At 39.2% G+C, this 16573-nt stretch overlaps 1 protein-coding gene and 1 pseudogene across 6 annotated transcripts in view; one reads left to right on the forward strand and one right to left on the reverse strand.

Annotated features, from left to right (window-relative positions):
• G3BP2 (G3BP stress granule assembly factor 2) overlaps positions 1–16573 on the forward strand; it is a 97306-nt gene that overhangs the window by 35445 nt on the left and 45288 nt on the right. The window lies entirely within an intron of this gene.
• Positions 8848–9273, reverse strand: LOC101431931 (nuclear nucleic acid-binding protein C1D pseudogene; annotated as a pseudogene).

A 16573-nucleotide genomic window follows, 5' to 3' on the forward strand; every position in this document is an offset into this window, starting at 1 on the left:
TTATATATGTGTATTTTTTTTTTTAAGGAGGTACCAGGGCCAGCACCACGTTTAAATAATTATCTGCTTATGGGTGATTATTTTATGTATACCCTTACCTACTCTCCCCATATTATTTATTTATTTTGAAGCAACTCCTAGACATCATATCATTTCATTCTTAAATATTTCAACAAAATACCATTAATGCAATGATTTAAGTCTCTCAATTGTTCAACATTTCTGTTTGTGGTGCCATGCACCCAAAAAACCCAACTCGCTTACCTTTTTGAAGGGGATGCAAAAATAAACTAAATCTAAGTTCCTGAACATTTTAAGAAAGATAATGTTTCCTTTGTATTCAACTTGCCTTTATTAGGAATGACCATTTTCTAATTGTTTACATAAGTATATTTTTGTACCTAATATGTGGAACATGCTGAAGCTAATAACTTCAGGCTGCCTTTTCATGTACATGGACCAGGAACTGTATACAAGGATTACAATGATAAAATTAGCATGCCGCCCATTGGTGGAATGAGGACTGATTTAGTCCTCTTTCCATAACAACACTGATGATTGGGAACAACTGCTGGAAAGCTGACAATTGTCTGCCATACCTGCATCATTTACTTATTTAAGTATTATGTGCCAAGGCCACTAGGCACTGGGAATAAAGAACGAATATGCAAAAAGAAGGGAGGAGGGGTGGTTGTATGTTGGAGTTCTCTGTGCGAGGTTTGTACTGTTTTGGCAACTGTCTTTTATGTTTGAAATTATTTCAAAATAAAAAGTTAAAAAAAAAAAGGAAGAACACACATCCTTCTTCACAGTCAGTCTACTGCTTGGTGTCCCTTCTACATTCTCAAAGAGATGGGCATCCTGTTCCTCTGTTTAACACAACCCACACAGCGATGGACTGTTAGCAACAAAAGTTGGGATCAAGGAGCCCTTGGCTTCCACTTTAAAAAAAGAAATAGACTCTCTGCCTAGAGGAGTCCACACCAGATCTCAGTGCATATTTCCGTCCTGCTCTCCCATTTCTCAGCAAGCTCTGTTTTTTTTCCTCCGCTTTCTCAATAAGTTATTTTTACTGGCCTAACTAAAAAATAAGAAGAAGAAGAAATATATTAAGTAGTTATTACATAGGACTTGATAAGAATAGGTGATCCAGGTGATTTCTTAGGGTTCCGGACATAAAAGGGGACTGCCGGATAAGAGTTTGGTGTCTGCTTGTCATAGCCTAGCAACTCCATAGCCAAAACAAACATGATTCAAACCTTACTACCGTAAATGCCAACAGATTTGTTTGACACTGCTCTAACTTCCTCCCTACCAACAGTCTTAACCCTTTGCTATTTGGTTTCCACCTTTTCTGTGAAAACTCTTCTTCTGAAGGTTCCTAGCAAAATTCTGGTACTTTTTTTCAATCCAAAGTCTTATATGTTCTTCTCTTGATCTTTTTTTTTTTTTTTTAAAGTAGAGAAGTTGTGAGTTTTTTAATAATTATGCACAAAATACAGGATTCCCATACACCGCTCCAACAACCTACGTTGGTCTGCAATGTGTGTTACAATTCATGATAGTACATTTTTATAATTGTACTATTAATTAAATTTCATGGCTTAATTTAAGATTACCTGTTTGTGTAATGTAGTTCCATGGATTTTTAAAAAATTCTGTTACCATATATATAATCTCACATTTCCCCTTTTAATCATATTCAGATATCTATTTTAATGCTGTTAATTGTGATCACAATGTTGTCCTACCATCATCATCAACCACTAACAAAACATGTCCATCATTCCAAATAGGAACCTTGTACATTTTAAGCCTTAACTTCCCATTCTCTACCCCACCCCTCCCCCAGTAACCTACATTCTAGATTATGGCTTTATGAGTTTGCTTATTCTAATTGTTTCAAAAGTGAAATCATACAATACTTATCCTTTTGTGTCTGGCTTATTTCATTCAACATGATGTCTTCCAGGTTCACCCATGTTGTCACTTGTATCAGGACTTCATTCCTTTTTAGGGCTGAAAAATATTCCATTGTATGCATACACCACTTTTTATTTATCCATTCATTAGGCCGTGTCCCTCTCCCTCCCTTTCCTAGGAAGGTGGATCCCTGTGGCCCCCTCTGTCCGTAACCACCAACCTGAGGCTGGAAAATTCAAAATTATGTGTCCCTAGGGTGGGAGAAGGGGGCTGGGGGCTGCAGCTGTAGCTTCCACTCTGTCTTTCTGTCAAGATTCACTTCCTGTGCCCCTCTTTCTTCTGGGTGGTGTCCAGCCTTCCCCTGGGGTCCTGAACCCTAGAACATTTTTTTCCAGGCCATTTCTGCCTGTCCTCTAGATATTTTTCTGGGAGAGACATGAGTCCCGTGTCTCTCTAATCTGCCATCTTCCTGGAAATTCCTGTTACAAGTTTTAATATCAGGTAGTTTGAGTCCTCCAACTGATTCTTCTTTTTCAAGGTGGCTTTAGCTATTCAGGTCCTCTTACCCTTCAATATAAATTTGATTATTGATTTTTCCATTTCTGCAAAGAACGTTGAAATTTTGATTGGGATTGCATTGAATCTATAAATTGCTTTGGGTAGCATTGACATCTTAACAATATTTAGTCTTCCAGTCAGTGAACATGGAATGTTCCTCCGTTTTTGTTTAGGTCTTTAATTTCTTCTGGCAATGTTTTGTACTTTTCTGCATACCAGTCCTTTACAACCTTTGTTGGATTTATTTCTAAATATTTGATTCTTTTAGTTGATATTGTGAATGGAATTTTTTTCTTGATTTCTTTTTCTGATCATTCATTGCTTGTATATAGAAACTCTACTGATTCTTGGGTGCTGATCTTGTGCCCTCCTCATTTTTGAATTCATTTATTAAATCTAGGAGCTATGCTATAGATTTTTTCAGGGTTTTCTGTATATAGGATCATATCATTTGAAAATAAGGAATGTTTTACTTCTTCCTTTCCAATTTGGATGCCTTTTATTTCTTTTGTCTCTTGTAGACAGCATATAGTTTGGTCATACTTCTTTATCCATTCTGCCAATCTCTACATTTTGACTGGAGAGTTTAATCCATTTACATGTAAAGTCACTACTGAAAATATAGGACTTTCTTTTGACATTTTGCTATTCAGCCTTTATCAGTCTTATATACCTTTTTTGTCCCCTGATTCTGTTTATACATACATTTATATTTATTTAATTTTTTGTGCTGTATCATATTGAGTGCCTTCTCATTCTTATCTGGATATATTTTTCATCTATTTTCCTTGTTACCATGGGTTTAAAATTTGACATCTTAAATATATAACAATTATATTTGGTTTGATACCAACTTAACTTCAATGGCATGCACATATACTTTTTTTTTTCAAATTCTACTCAGTTTATTCATTTTTGAAAAAATATTACATTAAAAAAATATGAGGTCCCCATTCACCCCCACCGTCCCCCACCACCACTCCCCCCACAGTAACACTCTCCCCCATCGTCATGACACATCCATTGTGACTGGTGAGTACATCTCTGGGCATTGCTGCACCCCATGGCCTGTGGTCTACACCATAGCCCACACTCTCCCATGTTCCATCCAGTGGGCCATGGGAGGACATACAATGTCTGGCAATTGTCCCTGCAGCACTACCCAGGACAACTCCAAGTCCCGAAAATGCCTCTACATCTCATCTCTTCCTCCCATTCCTGGCACCCAGCAGCCACCATGGCCACTTTTTCCACACCAATGCCACTTTTTCTCGATTATTAACCACAGTAGTTCATGAATAGAATATCATTAAGTCCACTCTAATCCTTACTGTATTCCTCCTTCCTGTGGACCTTGGCTTGGTTGTGTCCATTCCACATCTATGTCAAGAGGGGGCTTAGATTCCACGTGGATACTGGATGCAGTCCTCCTGCTTTCAGTTGTAGGCACTCTAGGCTCCATGGTGTGGTGGTTGACATTCTTCAACTCCATGTTAGCTGAGTGGGGTAAGTCAATAAATCAGAGTGTAGGAGCTGAAGTCTGTTGAGGCTCAGCGCCTGGCTATCATATGGTCAGTCCAGAGATTCAAATCCCCTAGATATATCTTAAACCCTAGCACCAACTACAATTCCAGTAAAGTAGCATGAAAGGCTTGTGAAAAGAGATCACATCTGAGTCCAGCTCCATCACGCAGAAACACCAGCTCCAAAGAAGGGCCAACTGACATGGCAGTGAACTCCATCTGCCATGACCATAGAACCTGTGGGTGTACTTTTCTTATAACCCTCTGTCCCACCACTATTTCTTTGTATTTGTACCACTTGTATCTTTGTATGTTTTGTGTACAGAAACCTAGATTCATGACTACATTTTATGCATTTGCATTTTAGCACTTGTAGGAAGTAAGAAGTTGAGTTATATACCAAACAATAAATACATTATTACTGGCATTATTAATTACCCAAATTGTTGTCTTTCTAATAGGTCTTTCTTTATGCTGCTTTGATTCATTGCCTAGTGTCCTTCCCTTTCAGCCTGAAGAACTTCCTTTAGCACTGCTTATAGGGCAGGTCTAGTGGTGATGAACTTTCTCAGCTTTTGCTTATCTGAGACTGTTTTAATCTTTTCCCTGTTTTTGAAACTCTCTCACTGAATATGAAATTCTTGGCTGGTTTTGTTTTTTTTTTTTTCCCCAGTACTTTTAAGTATTTCAACCCATTGCCTCCTTGCCTCCATGGTTTCTGATGAGAAATCAGCACTTAATCTAATTGGGACTCCTTTGTATGTAACATATTGCTTTTCTCTTGCAGCCTTCAGAACTCTTTTCTTGTACTTTATGTTCAATATGATGGGGTATTTTTCTTCATGTTTATCCTGTTTGGTGTTCTTTGAGCTTCTTGGATATTCACATGTTTTGCTAACTTTGGGAAGTTCTCTGTCGTTATTTCTTTGACCATTCCTTTCTGCCCTTCTCTTTTTCTCCTTCTGGGACTCTTGTAGTGTGATTATTAGTATACTTGATAATGTCCCATAGCTGTTTTAGACTATATTAGCTTCTTTTTTTGGGTGGGGGGGCAGATGGAAGCAGGCACTTAACCACTGAGCTACATCCATTCCATAATGAGAGTTGGTTTTTTCAGTTTTTTTTAGGAGGTACCAGGGAGCAAACCCAGGACCTTGTACATGGGAAGCAGGTGCTCAACCACTTGAACTATATCTACTCCCTTGTATTTGCTTTTAATATTTCTTTTTTTCTTTCTGCTTCTTACCCTAATTTCAAGTGTTTTGTCTTAAAGTTCACTTATTATTTCTTCTGCCAGCTCCAATCTGCTCCTAAAACACTCCTAGGCATTTTTCTTTCCAGTTATTATGGTCTTCAACTCTGGTAGTTCTGTTTGGTTCCTTTTTTGGTTCCTTTTTAAAGTTTCTCTCTCTTTACTGTGACTCTCATAGTGCTCATTCACTGCCTTCCTGACATCCTTTAGTTCTTTCTCTGCATTACCTTTCACCTCCTTGAGTGTTTTTTTTAAAGATTCATTTATTTATTTTCTCTCCCCTCCCTCCCTCCCACCCCAGTTGTCTGCTCTCTGTGTCCATTTGCTGTGTGTTCTTCTGTGTTCACTTGTATTCTTGTCAGCGGCACTGGGAATCTGTATCTCTTTTTGTTGCATCATCTTGCTACATCAGCTGTCTGTGTGTGCAGTGCCACTCCTGGGCAGGCTGCACTTTTTGTGTGCGTGGCAGATCTCCTTTTGGGGCACACTCCTTGCACATGGGGCTCCTCTATGCAGGGGACACCCCTGTGTGGCACGGCACTCCTTGCGCACATCAGCACTGCGTGTGGACCTGCTTACCACATGGGTCAGGAGGCCCTGAGTTTGAACCCTGGACCTCCCGTGTGGTAGGTGGACCCTCTGTCCTTTGAGCCAAATCCTCTTCCCCTTGAGCATTTTAAAATCATTTATTTTATTTTATTTTTTTTAAGATTTATTTATTTATCTGCCCCCCCACCGCACATTGTCTGCTTTCTGTGTCCATTCACTGTGTGTTCTTCTGTGTCTGCTTATATGCCCAGGAACCAATCCTGGGACCTTCTGGAGTGGGAAAGAGGCAATCATTTTCTTGCGCCACCTCAGCTCCCTTAAAATCATTTTATAAAAGCTTTGTTTGTACATCCATGTTTTGATCTTCTTCATTGGTGTTTTCTGTTTTTTTATCCTCTTTTGGGTGGGTCATCATTTCCTGTTTCTGTTTGTCTCGTACTCTTGTTGCACACTGTATATTTAATATATTTAAATGTTTCCTGTGGAATTTATTCCTTGATGTCTGTTTCTTGATTTTTTAACTGGCTGGTGTTAATCTCTGTGATAACACAGAGATTTTCTTGAGCTTCAGCCCTCCTATCAGGAAGGTTTGCCCATGGTGAATGCAGTGTGCAGGGTTTTCCCTGTCTTTCTGGGCCTATGCCTTGTCCTGGACTTTTGCTTATTAGTTGTTTTGATGTTCCCCTGTTTATAGGAGTTGTTCTCTTTTTCTCAGGAAACAGACCTCCTTCTCCCTGGTGTTTTTAGCTGGCAGGCTTTGTCTCAGACTGTCTGCCTTTATAGTTTTTTACACCCTTTTCCTCATCCCTAGTTTTTTTTTTTTTTTGCCTTAAGGGCAAATTGTGTGAGGTGGGTCACTCTGGGAGGACTTTCCCAAGTCAGTACTTTCCACCAGAAAGAGGGCCGTGAACCCATGAAGGGCACACAGTCCTGTTACAAAGTATGCTGGGGAGGGGATCAGGAAGGGTGCCAGCACCTTCTATGATGGTCCCCCAAAACTGAGCTTTCCTAGCCTGCCCAACATATACATCCCATTCGCTAACTGTCCCCGGCAGCCCTGAGAAAGTTCTGTGTCTTGACATCTCCACTGCCTCCACCACTGTCCAGGGTTGTTTGACTGGCTGTCTGACTTTGTCCAGAGCAGATTGAAACAATAGCTGCCCTTAGAGCTGGGCCACCAGCAGTCTGAATTTGCTCATTAAAAGCTGTGATCAGCAGTCAGCTGTGCTCACCCCTGGTCTTGGGGAAGAGGATTTTTATGTTCCTTTCTGTCACCAGCATGCTAGCCAGGGACTGGATCCCAATGTGGCCTACCATGAGAGTGGGTTATGTATGCCACCTCGCAGATACAGCAGTTTACCTTCCTTTACCATAGTTTATCACTCTTCCCACTCTTCCTTGGATGCTAAACCCTGTTCTTCTGACCTCCAGAGTGTCAAAATATTTGTTTCAGACAGTTCCTGCCTGCTTTAGTAGTTGTTTTGGTGGAAGGTCTGAGTCCCGGAGCTCCATATTCTGCTGTCTTACCAGGACATTGTCCACTCTTCCTCTCTTAACTTTTGTAATGCTAAATGAGAACTGCTGTATTCAGGTTTTTCTCTATGCATCTTTGACTCCAAAGAAAACTACTTCCTACTTCATTCCTTACATGTGGCTCCTCTTGTAGGCTTTGATGGTCACCTATACTCCTCTCAGCCGCTCTCCTCTGCTCCATTCCTCTTGCTCCTAGATCTGTATTTCTAGCCCTAATTTCTTTCATGAGCTCCAGATCCATATTTCCAGGTGACTTCTGGTGGTGTCCAAGTTGCCTTTGCTCACCTCAGACTTTTTAGGCCAACCTCTTCCTTGATCCTCAGGCCCTAGAAGCCAGAACCTGTCTCCTCTATGCCCAGATTCACCCAATTCATGAGGCAGTCAATGCGGGAACTGCAAAGGGTCACAGCTTGATGGATCTTGAAATTGAGTCTGATTGCTGTTAATCATGCAAGCCTGAAATGAGCCCATGGCACCTAGAGGGGCTGTACTCATATAGCCCTCCCTTCTAGGGATCCGATATGGCTTGATTTTACTGCTTATTTTTTTCTTTTCAATAATTTCAGTCTCCTGGGTCTGAAGCCTTTTTGGCTACGTCCCTGAAACCTTGATTAGTTTGATCATTTCCCTTTCCAAACAATCAAATTCTTTTTGTTTTATATTTTGTTTTCTACCCCTGTTGGTGCTGTGACCCCACCTGCACTTGCCTTGAGCCATAGGACCATCCATTCTCCTGGACATTCACTTGTATTAACCATTGTGTCTTCTCTCAGCCCTCCTTTCCTCTTTGTCCTGCTGCCACTATAAGTTCCTCTATGCCCTTATCACTTCGTTCTCAAAACTACTGACCCCCAACTCTTGTTTTTGGATGATCTATCAGTTTAGCCAAATCTGCTTCTGTGAATATTGTTTTGTTGTTGTTGTTGTTGTTTGTTTTAGAATTAAAGTATAATCTTAAAGTTTTAATTTCACACTTTGAATATAAAAAATCAATAATTCTGCAAATCATGAAAGCATGATGAAATAACTACACAGAAAAAAAAGGACATTTAAGTTATTTCATTCTTTCTTAACACTATATAGTGAAAACACATGACTTATAATTTCAGTCTTCAGAGGGCATATTTCATAAAATCATAATTCATTTAAATAGTACAAAACGTTTACAAAGAACATTAGACTTAAATTCACAGTTGTTTATAAATGATACATGAAAGAATGACCTATATAAGAAAATAAGAGTCTTGTCAAAAAGAGATGGTAAACTATGAATATAAAATAGACCACAATGTTAAAAAACCTCATCCCTCTCTATAGGGAAATCAATAAAGATAACTTAATCTTTCTGGGAAAAAGTATATAGCTTTAGAAATCTAAAGTGTAAACTTTATACATGAATTTAAAAAGGAATCCATTTATACCTTGCATTACCACATAGTCATCATCTATTTTGCAGAAAACAATAAAAATTATGTACTTTTTGAATATATGTACATCAAAACCAAAAAATTAATTTTTACTTTTCCCTTTACTGGCAACTTTTGATGCATTTTTAGGTTTTGGTTCCCAGAGGGCATTTTTTACAAGTCTTGAAGGTACACCTCTGTCCACCTTGCCAGCCTTTTTCATGTCTGTTATTTCTTTGACTCTGTTCATGTATACTTTGATTCTTTCCAGTTCCTGCTTTACTGGATGTTCTTTAGGATTAACTCCCTGAGTTGCCAAATAAACCCTAAACATTGAATTTAATGTGTAAGCGGAAACTAAATCCACTTTTGCTTGTTCAAGTGGGTCCAACTTCTGCAACAACTCTTTTCTAGAAACAGACATCATCGTCTTGAACATCTCACCCACAGCACCAATAGAATTCTCAAATGTTGATAAATACTCATGAATTTCTGCTGGGTGGTCTTCATTAATTTCTTCACCTGCCATTGTGACCAACTTGCAGGCCTTCCACTCCAGGCTCCTGGAAAGAGGTCGGATCGAATATTGGTTTTTAACCCAGGCACTACATTGATGCAGAACCCATAATGATCTTTATTTTTACTCATTTACTTTTTACTGAAGCATAACAAATATACAGAAAAAAGGATAGAACATAAGTGTGCTGCTCAATGAAATTTCACAAACTGAACTTACCCTTGTAACTGGCACCTGGATGAAGAAACCAAACCTTATTGGCACACAGAAGCTTCCCTCGTACCCCATTCTTCAAGGATAATCACTCTTCTGCCTTCTAAAAGCATAGATTAGTTTTGCCTCCTTTTGAGCTTTGTAGCAATGGAATTATACAATATGTACTCTTTGGTGTTTAGCTTCTTTTACTCAACATTATGTTTAGGAGATTCATCTATGTTATTACCTGTAGCCATGATATATTTTTTTAAAGATTTATTTATTTATTTCTCTCCTCCCCACCCCCACCCCAGTTGTCTGTTCTCTGTGTCTATTTGCTCCATCGTCTTCTTTGTCCGCTTCTGTTGTTGTCAGCGGCACGGCACGGGAATCTATGTTTCTTTTTGTTGCATCATCTTGTAGTGTCAGCTCTCCATGCGGGTGGTACCATTCTTAGGCAGGCTGCACTTTCTTTCGCACTGGGCAGCTCTCCTTCCAGGGCACACTCCTTGCACGTGGGGCTCCTCTACACGGGGGACACCCCTGCGGGGCACGGCACTCCTTGTGTGCATCAGTACTGCACATGGGTCAGCACTGCACACGGGTCAAGGAGGCCCGGGGTTTGAACCGTGGAGCTCCCATGTGGTAGATGGATGCCCTAACCACTGGTCCAAGTCTGCGTCCCATAGCCATGATATTTTGATATTAAATTCACCCAGTTTCCTTCAGAACAAATTATTTGAAAGGATTTATTGAAACTGTAAAGTTCTTTAGATAATTTATTCATAAGCCATCTCCCTTGGTGAATATAAAAATAATCCATCCCTAAAAATTTGGGAATTTAGATTCAGAAGACTTGACATTGGTGAGGACAAATGATAGACGGCATCTTCGTCTTGCAGAGTTATACAAGTCATCAAACTTGAGCTTCTCAAATGAGAATGACAGTATTAAACAAAATGAAAAATATATAGCTGGGGATGAAGTAGTGTTTTTATACTTACCTGAAAATGTAAGAATATACCTTCTGAGCTATTTACATCAGCACAGATTGGTTGTCATGCTTTTTAAACACATCAAGTATTAAATGACTTATGGTCATTTTAGTAATTCCTAGTTAATTTAACAGTTTATTTTCATCTGGCACACTCATCATTCTCAAACAAGTTAGTGGAATATTTGCTAAACATGGCAAAGTACTTTTCATGGAAGCTTGACCAACAAGATTTGTTCTTCAGAATAAAGCATAAGGAAGGTCTTTGTGAAGTAAGCCTTTGTTCATGTATTTTAACATTCAGGTGCTTTGGGGGGCTCCCTAAGCCGGGGCAGGCCTTGTGCTGTGCTCTCTTCCCCCAAATAAACTTCAGTTGCATGCACAAAGTGACTGGAATATGTGATCAACATCTTGGTTTGAGGTTTTTTAGATTTATATACTGTGGAAAGCTTGAAGACAAATTTTCTTTAAATGACTTTTTCCCCCTTTCTGAGATATTACATTCTTGTAGGCCATGCTCTTCCCTGGACGTGATGTTGTAGTAATACCAAAATGCTTGTAGATGCCAGCAAATCACTGCTGCCTCACCTTTGCTGTTGCTGTTCCTTTTGCCTTGCAGTGTTGTACAACCATCGCACTTCCTTCCCTGGCCATATTATTCCACCTTCAAGCTTCAGCTCATTTCCTCTAGGAAGTCTGATCCTGTAGTTTGCCATAACTGCCTCTTCTGTCTTTGCCCTGCCTCCTCTAATGCTGACATCTTGTATAACTATAGTATAATATGTAAACCAGGAGATTGACATTGTACAATCCATAGTTTATTCAGATTTTACACAGTTAAACATGCACTCATTTGTCTGTGTGTATATGTATGTGTAGATAGATCTATGTAGTTTTATCACATGTGTAGGTTTGTGTAATTACCACCACGACTGAGATGGTTAACTTTCACCAAGACAAGGTTCCCTCATGCTACCCTGTTATAACTACATGTACCTCTTTCCCCTCTTATCCATCCCTACCTAACCTCTGGCAACCACTGATTTTTCTCTAATACAATTTTGCTGTTTCAAGAATGTTATATAATTGACATTATATAATACGTAATTATTGATATTTTTTCACTCAGCATAATTTGAGGTTCATTCAAGTTGTCGTGTATATCAGGAGTTCCTTCCTTTTGATTTCTGAGTAGTAGTAAATGGTATGAATGTACTAGTTTCCTAACTATTCACCCATTGAAGAACATTTGAATTGTTTCCAGGTTTTGGCTATTATGACTAAAACTGACATGAACATTCATGTTCAGGTTTTTGGATGAACATAGATTTTCATTGCTCTGGGATAAATGTACAAAAGTGTGATTGTTGGTCGTATGGTAAGTGCCTTTTTAGTTTTAGAAGAAATTGCAAAACTTTTTTCATAAAGTTTATCATTTTACAATTCCACCAGCGATGCATGAATAGTCCAGTTTCTCTGCATCTGCTTCATTGTTTAGTGGTATCACTATTTTTTGTTTTAACTATTCCGATAGGTATGTAGTGAAATCTCATTGTGGTTTTAATTTTCATTTCCCTAATGGCTAATGATGTTGAACATCTTCCAATGTGCTTATTTGCCATTAGTACATCCGCTTCAGTGAAATTTCTGTTCAGTCTTTTGCCTATTTTCTAGTTGGAGTGTTTTCTTTTTTACTTTTGGAATTTTGAGAATTCTTTATATATTCTAGATATAAGTTCTTGGTTGAATACATGGTTTGCAATTGTTTCATGATTTACCTTTTCATCCTTTTAACATGGTCTTTTTCAGAGCAAAAGTTTAAAATTTGATTGTCACATTTAATGATTTTTGCTTTTATGGAGCATGCTTTTGTTTTAGAGTCTAAGAATACTTCACCTGCCCCAGGTTCTGAAGATTTTTCTTCTTTGTTTTGAACTAATGTTTTATAGTTTTACATTTTACATTTAATTCCATGATCAATTTTGAGTTCATTATATAATGTATGAGGTTTAAGTCAAGGTTCATTTTTATCCCTGTGATGTCTAATTATTCCATTATCATTCGGTGAAAAGGTAGTATTTGCTCTATTGAATACTTTTTTACCTTTGTGAAAAATCATTTGGGCATATTTGTATGAGTATTTTTGAGTTCTCCATTAGTCTCTGTGGCTATCCTTCCTTTGTACCACATTTGTTTTGACTGCTATAGCTGAATAGTAAGACTGCATGGGATAGAATGATTCCTCCCACTGTAGTCTTCTTTTTCAAAATTGTTGTAGCTATTCTAATTCCTTTCCCTTTCTCTTTCCATATAAATTTTAGAATAAGTTTGTGGAAACCTAAAAACAAACAAACAAACAAATACCTTCTTGGGATTTTGATTGGAATTGCATTAAACTCTATAACTATTTGTGGAGAATTGACATTTTATTGGGTTTTCTAATACATGAATATGATATGTCTCTCAGTTTATTTAGGTCTTCTTTGACTTCTGTCCTTGACATTTTTTAATTTTCAGCATGCAGATCATGTAGATGTTTTGTTAAGTTTATACCCAAGCATTGACATTTTTTGAACAATTGTAAGTAGCGCTGTGCTTTTAAATTTTGGATTCTGTGTGTTTGTTAGGATATCGAAAGACAATTGATTTTTGTCTATTGATGTTGTATCCTATAACCTTGCTGAATTTATTTTGTAGATTTTTTGAATTTTCTATGTAGACAATAGTTTATATAGTCATCTGCAAATATAGGCAGTTTTATTTCTTCCTTTCTAATCTGTGTGCCTTTGCCTTTCATTTCTTTTTCCTGGCTTCATATTTCTTTCTTAATTTTCTGATTGAGGATGGATTGTATGCTTTATTAATATGTATCTGTAGCAGTTTGATATTATTGATGAATTCCAAAAAGAAATACTGGATTACGTTTGTAAACTGATCTTTTCCTCAGGGCATATTAGATTATATCGGATTCATAGGTTTACTTGATTAAGTAATTATGTAAACCTCTTGTGCCAGTAGGGCATTGATTCCCCATCCTTTGGTGGGTGGGGACTCACAGATAAAAGGCACGGCAAAGGACAGGGTTAGGGGCTTTTAAGGTTGAAGTTTTAATGTTGGAGTTTGATGCTGAATTTGAGCCCTAGGAAGAGAGACAGAGCTGTTCTTCGCGGGATAGTCTACAGCTGAGTCTTGTGGATAGTCTTGTGGAGAGAGGCAAAGCCTAGAGAGCTTCCCGGTCTACAGCTGACCTTGTGAAGAAAACAGAGGAGCTAAGCCCAGAGGAACCCAGGAATTCTGAACCCTCGCAGACGTCGGCAGCCATCTAGCTCCAACACGTGAAAATAGACTTTGGGGTGAGGAAAGTAACATATGCTTTATGGCCTGGTATCTGTAAGCTCCTACCCCAAATAAATACCCTTTATAAAAACTAACCATTTTCTGGTATTTTTGCATCAGCACCCCTTTGGCTGACTAATACAGTGTCAATAAAAATGATTTAAATTGTTTTTATTGAAAGTTTCAATCATATGTAAAACTAGACAAAGGAGAATGATGAACACCTGTGTACCCTTTATGTAGCATCAACAATTCAACTCATGGCCAATCTATTTTCATCTATGCCCCCATCTACTGTGTAGCAACTTGATATTGTTTATGAATTCCAAAAATAGATAATGGATTATGTTCATGAATTGGTCTTTTCAACTCTGGGCGTATTAGATTATATTAGATTCAGAAGTTTACTTTTACTTGATTAAATAATGACTAAGGGGAAGCAGACTTGGCCCAGTGGTTAGGGCATCGTCTACCACATGGGAGGTCCACGGTTCAAACCCCAGGCCTCCTTGACCTGTGCGGAGCTGGCCCACACACAGTGCTGATGCGCACAAGGAGTGCTGTGCCACGCGGGGGTGTCCCCCACGTAGGGGAGCCCCACGTGCAAGGAGTGCACCCTGTAAGGAGAGCCACCCAGCGCAACAGAAAGTGCAGCCTGCCTAAGAATGGCACCACCCACATGGAGAGCTGACACAACAAGATGAAGCAACAAAAAGAAACACAGATTCCTGTGCCACTGACAACAACAGAAGTGGACAAAGAAGACGATGCAGCAAATAGACACAGAGAACAGACAAACGGGGTGGGGGGGGAGGGGAGAGAAATAAATAAATCTTTAAAAAATAAATAAATAAATAAATAATGACTAAGGCTTTGTGCTATATCAGTAGATATTGAGTCCCATTGGTGGGTGGAGACTCACAGAAAAACCTCACTTCAGAGAAGGCAGTTTGGAGTTTTGATCCTGGAGCATGGGAAGTAAACACACATAGAAGTAGCTATGTGAGGAAGGAGAGAAGTCTCTATTAAACACAGGCAGAGGCTTCAGGGAGAGAGACAGAGTGGTTTACCTGATAGTCTACAGCTCGCCTTGTGGAAAAAAGCAGAGCAGCTGAACCCAGAGATAAATGAGCCCCAGGAAGAGAGGAGCCTAGGAAGCCTGAACCCTGAACCCTGGCAGACGTTGGCAGCCATCTTGCTTCAACACATGGCAATGAACTTTGGTGAGGGAAGTAACATATGCTTTATGGCCTGGTAACTGTAAGTTTCTTCCCAAACAAATACCAAATTGGTTTATAAAAACCAAATGATTCAGCACCCCTTTGGCTGACAAATACCTACTTCATACACTCCTGTATCATATTGAAGCAAGGCCAGAGGTCATATCATTTTACCTGTAAATATTTCATCACATAGCTCCTAAAAGTTAAGGACTCTTTAAGCAAATCTAAATCAAATTAAACAGGGAAACGGACTTGGCCCAGTGGTTAAGGCGTCCGTCTACCACATGGGAGGTCCGCGGTTCAAACCCCGGGCCTCCTTGACCCGTGTGGAGCTGGCCCATGTGCAGTGCTGATGCGCACAAGGAGTGCCGTGCCAAGCAGGGGTGTCCCCCGCGTAGGGGAGCCCCACGCGCAAGGAGTGCGCCCCATAAGGATTGCGGCCCAGTGTGAAAGTGCAACCTGCCCAGGAATGGCACCGCCCACACTTCCCATGCTGCTGACGACAACAGAAGCGGACAAAGAAACAAGATGCAGCAAATAGACACAGAGAACAGACAACCGGGGGAGGGGGGGAAATTAAATAAATAAATAAATCTTTAAAAAAATAAAAAATAAAAATAAATTAATTAAACATAACCGGAATACCATTATCATACCTAAAACCATTAATGACAATTTCTTAATATCATCAAATATCCAGTTCAAATTTGATTGTGTCCAAAATGTCATATTTCAATTATAGTTTATTTATGTCAGCATTCACATAAGATCCACACACTGAAGTTGACTGATGTGTCTCTTAAGTCTCTTTTCTTTCAGCCCCACCTACCTTTTAAAATTATTTTTGTGTTTTTGCAGTTATTTAAGAAACCACCTCATTTGTTCTCTGTAGAATTCTCATACTCTGGATAATGCTTATTGCATTCCTTTGTGTCATTTAATACATACCTCTGTCTTCTGTATTTTTTTTTGATTAGCACTTAGATCTAGACACTTGAGCCTATTTAACTTTGATATTGTTGGCAACTCTTTCACGCATGGTATCTTAGTTTGCCAAAGGCTGTCAATGAAAAAATACCAGAAATGGGTTGGCTTTTATAAAAGGGATTTAGTTGGTAAAAGCTTACAGTTCAGAGGCTATAAAAATTTTAAAAGCAAGACATCATTGGAGATGATTTCTCACCGAAAGTCAGCTGCTAGCAGATCCTAGAGTCTTGCCGTGTGGTGAGGCAAGATGGTTGGTCTGCTGGACTTGCTTTACTTTCTCCTGCAGCTCAGCTGTGGGTGATCAGTCATCTTTCTCTGGGCCTTGTCTCCTTGAGCCTCTTGGGCCTTCTTTCTATAGCTGTAGGCAAACCTGGAGTACTCTCTCTCACACGGCTGCTTCAAAATAGCAAGGCTCCCTTTTCAGTGTCTCTCCTCTCTGTGTTCTCAGTTTATATAAGTTTGTGTAAGAGGGTGGAGCTGCAAGCTGAGTCACTCCTCACTGATGTAGTCCAATCAAAACCCCTAAAACAATCTAGTCAAGTGATCTAATTAAAGGCCCCTTAACTGAATAAAAACC

Source organism: Dasypus novemcinctus, chromosome 1, assembly GCF_030445035.2.
Source record: "Dasypus novemcinctus isolate mDasNov1 chromosome 1, mDasNov1.1.hap2, whole genome shotgun sequence".
NCBI lineage: Eukaryota > Metazoa > Chordata > Mammalia > Cingulata > Dasypodidae > Dasypus > Dasypus novemcinctus.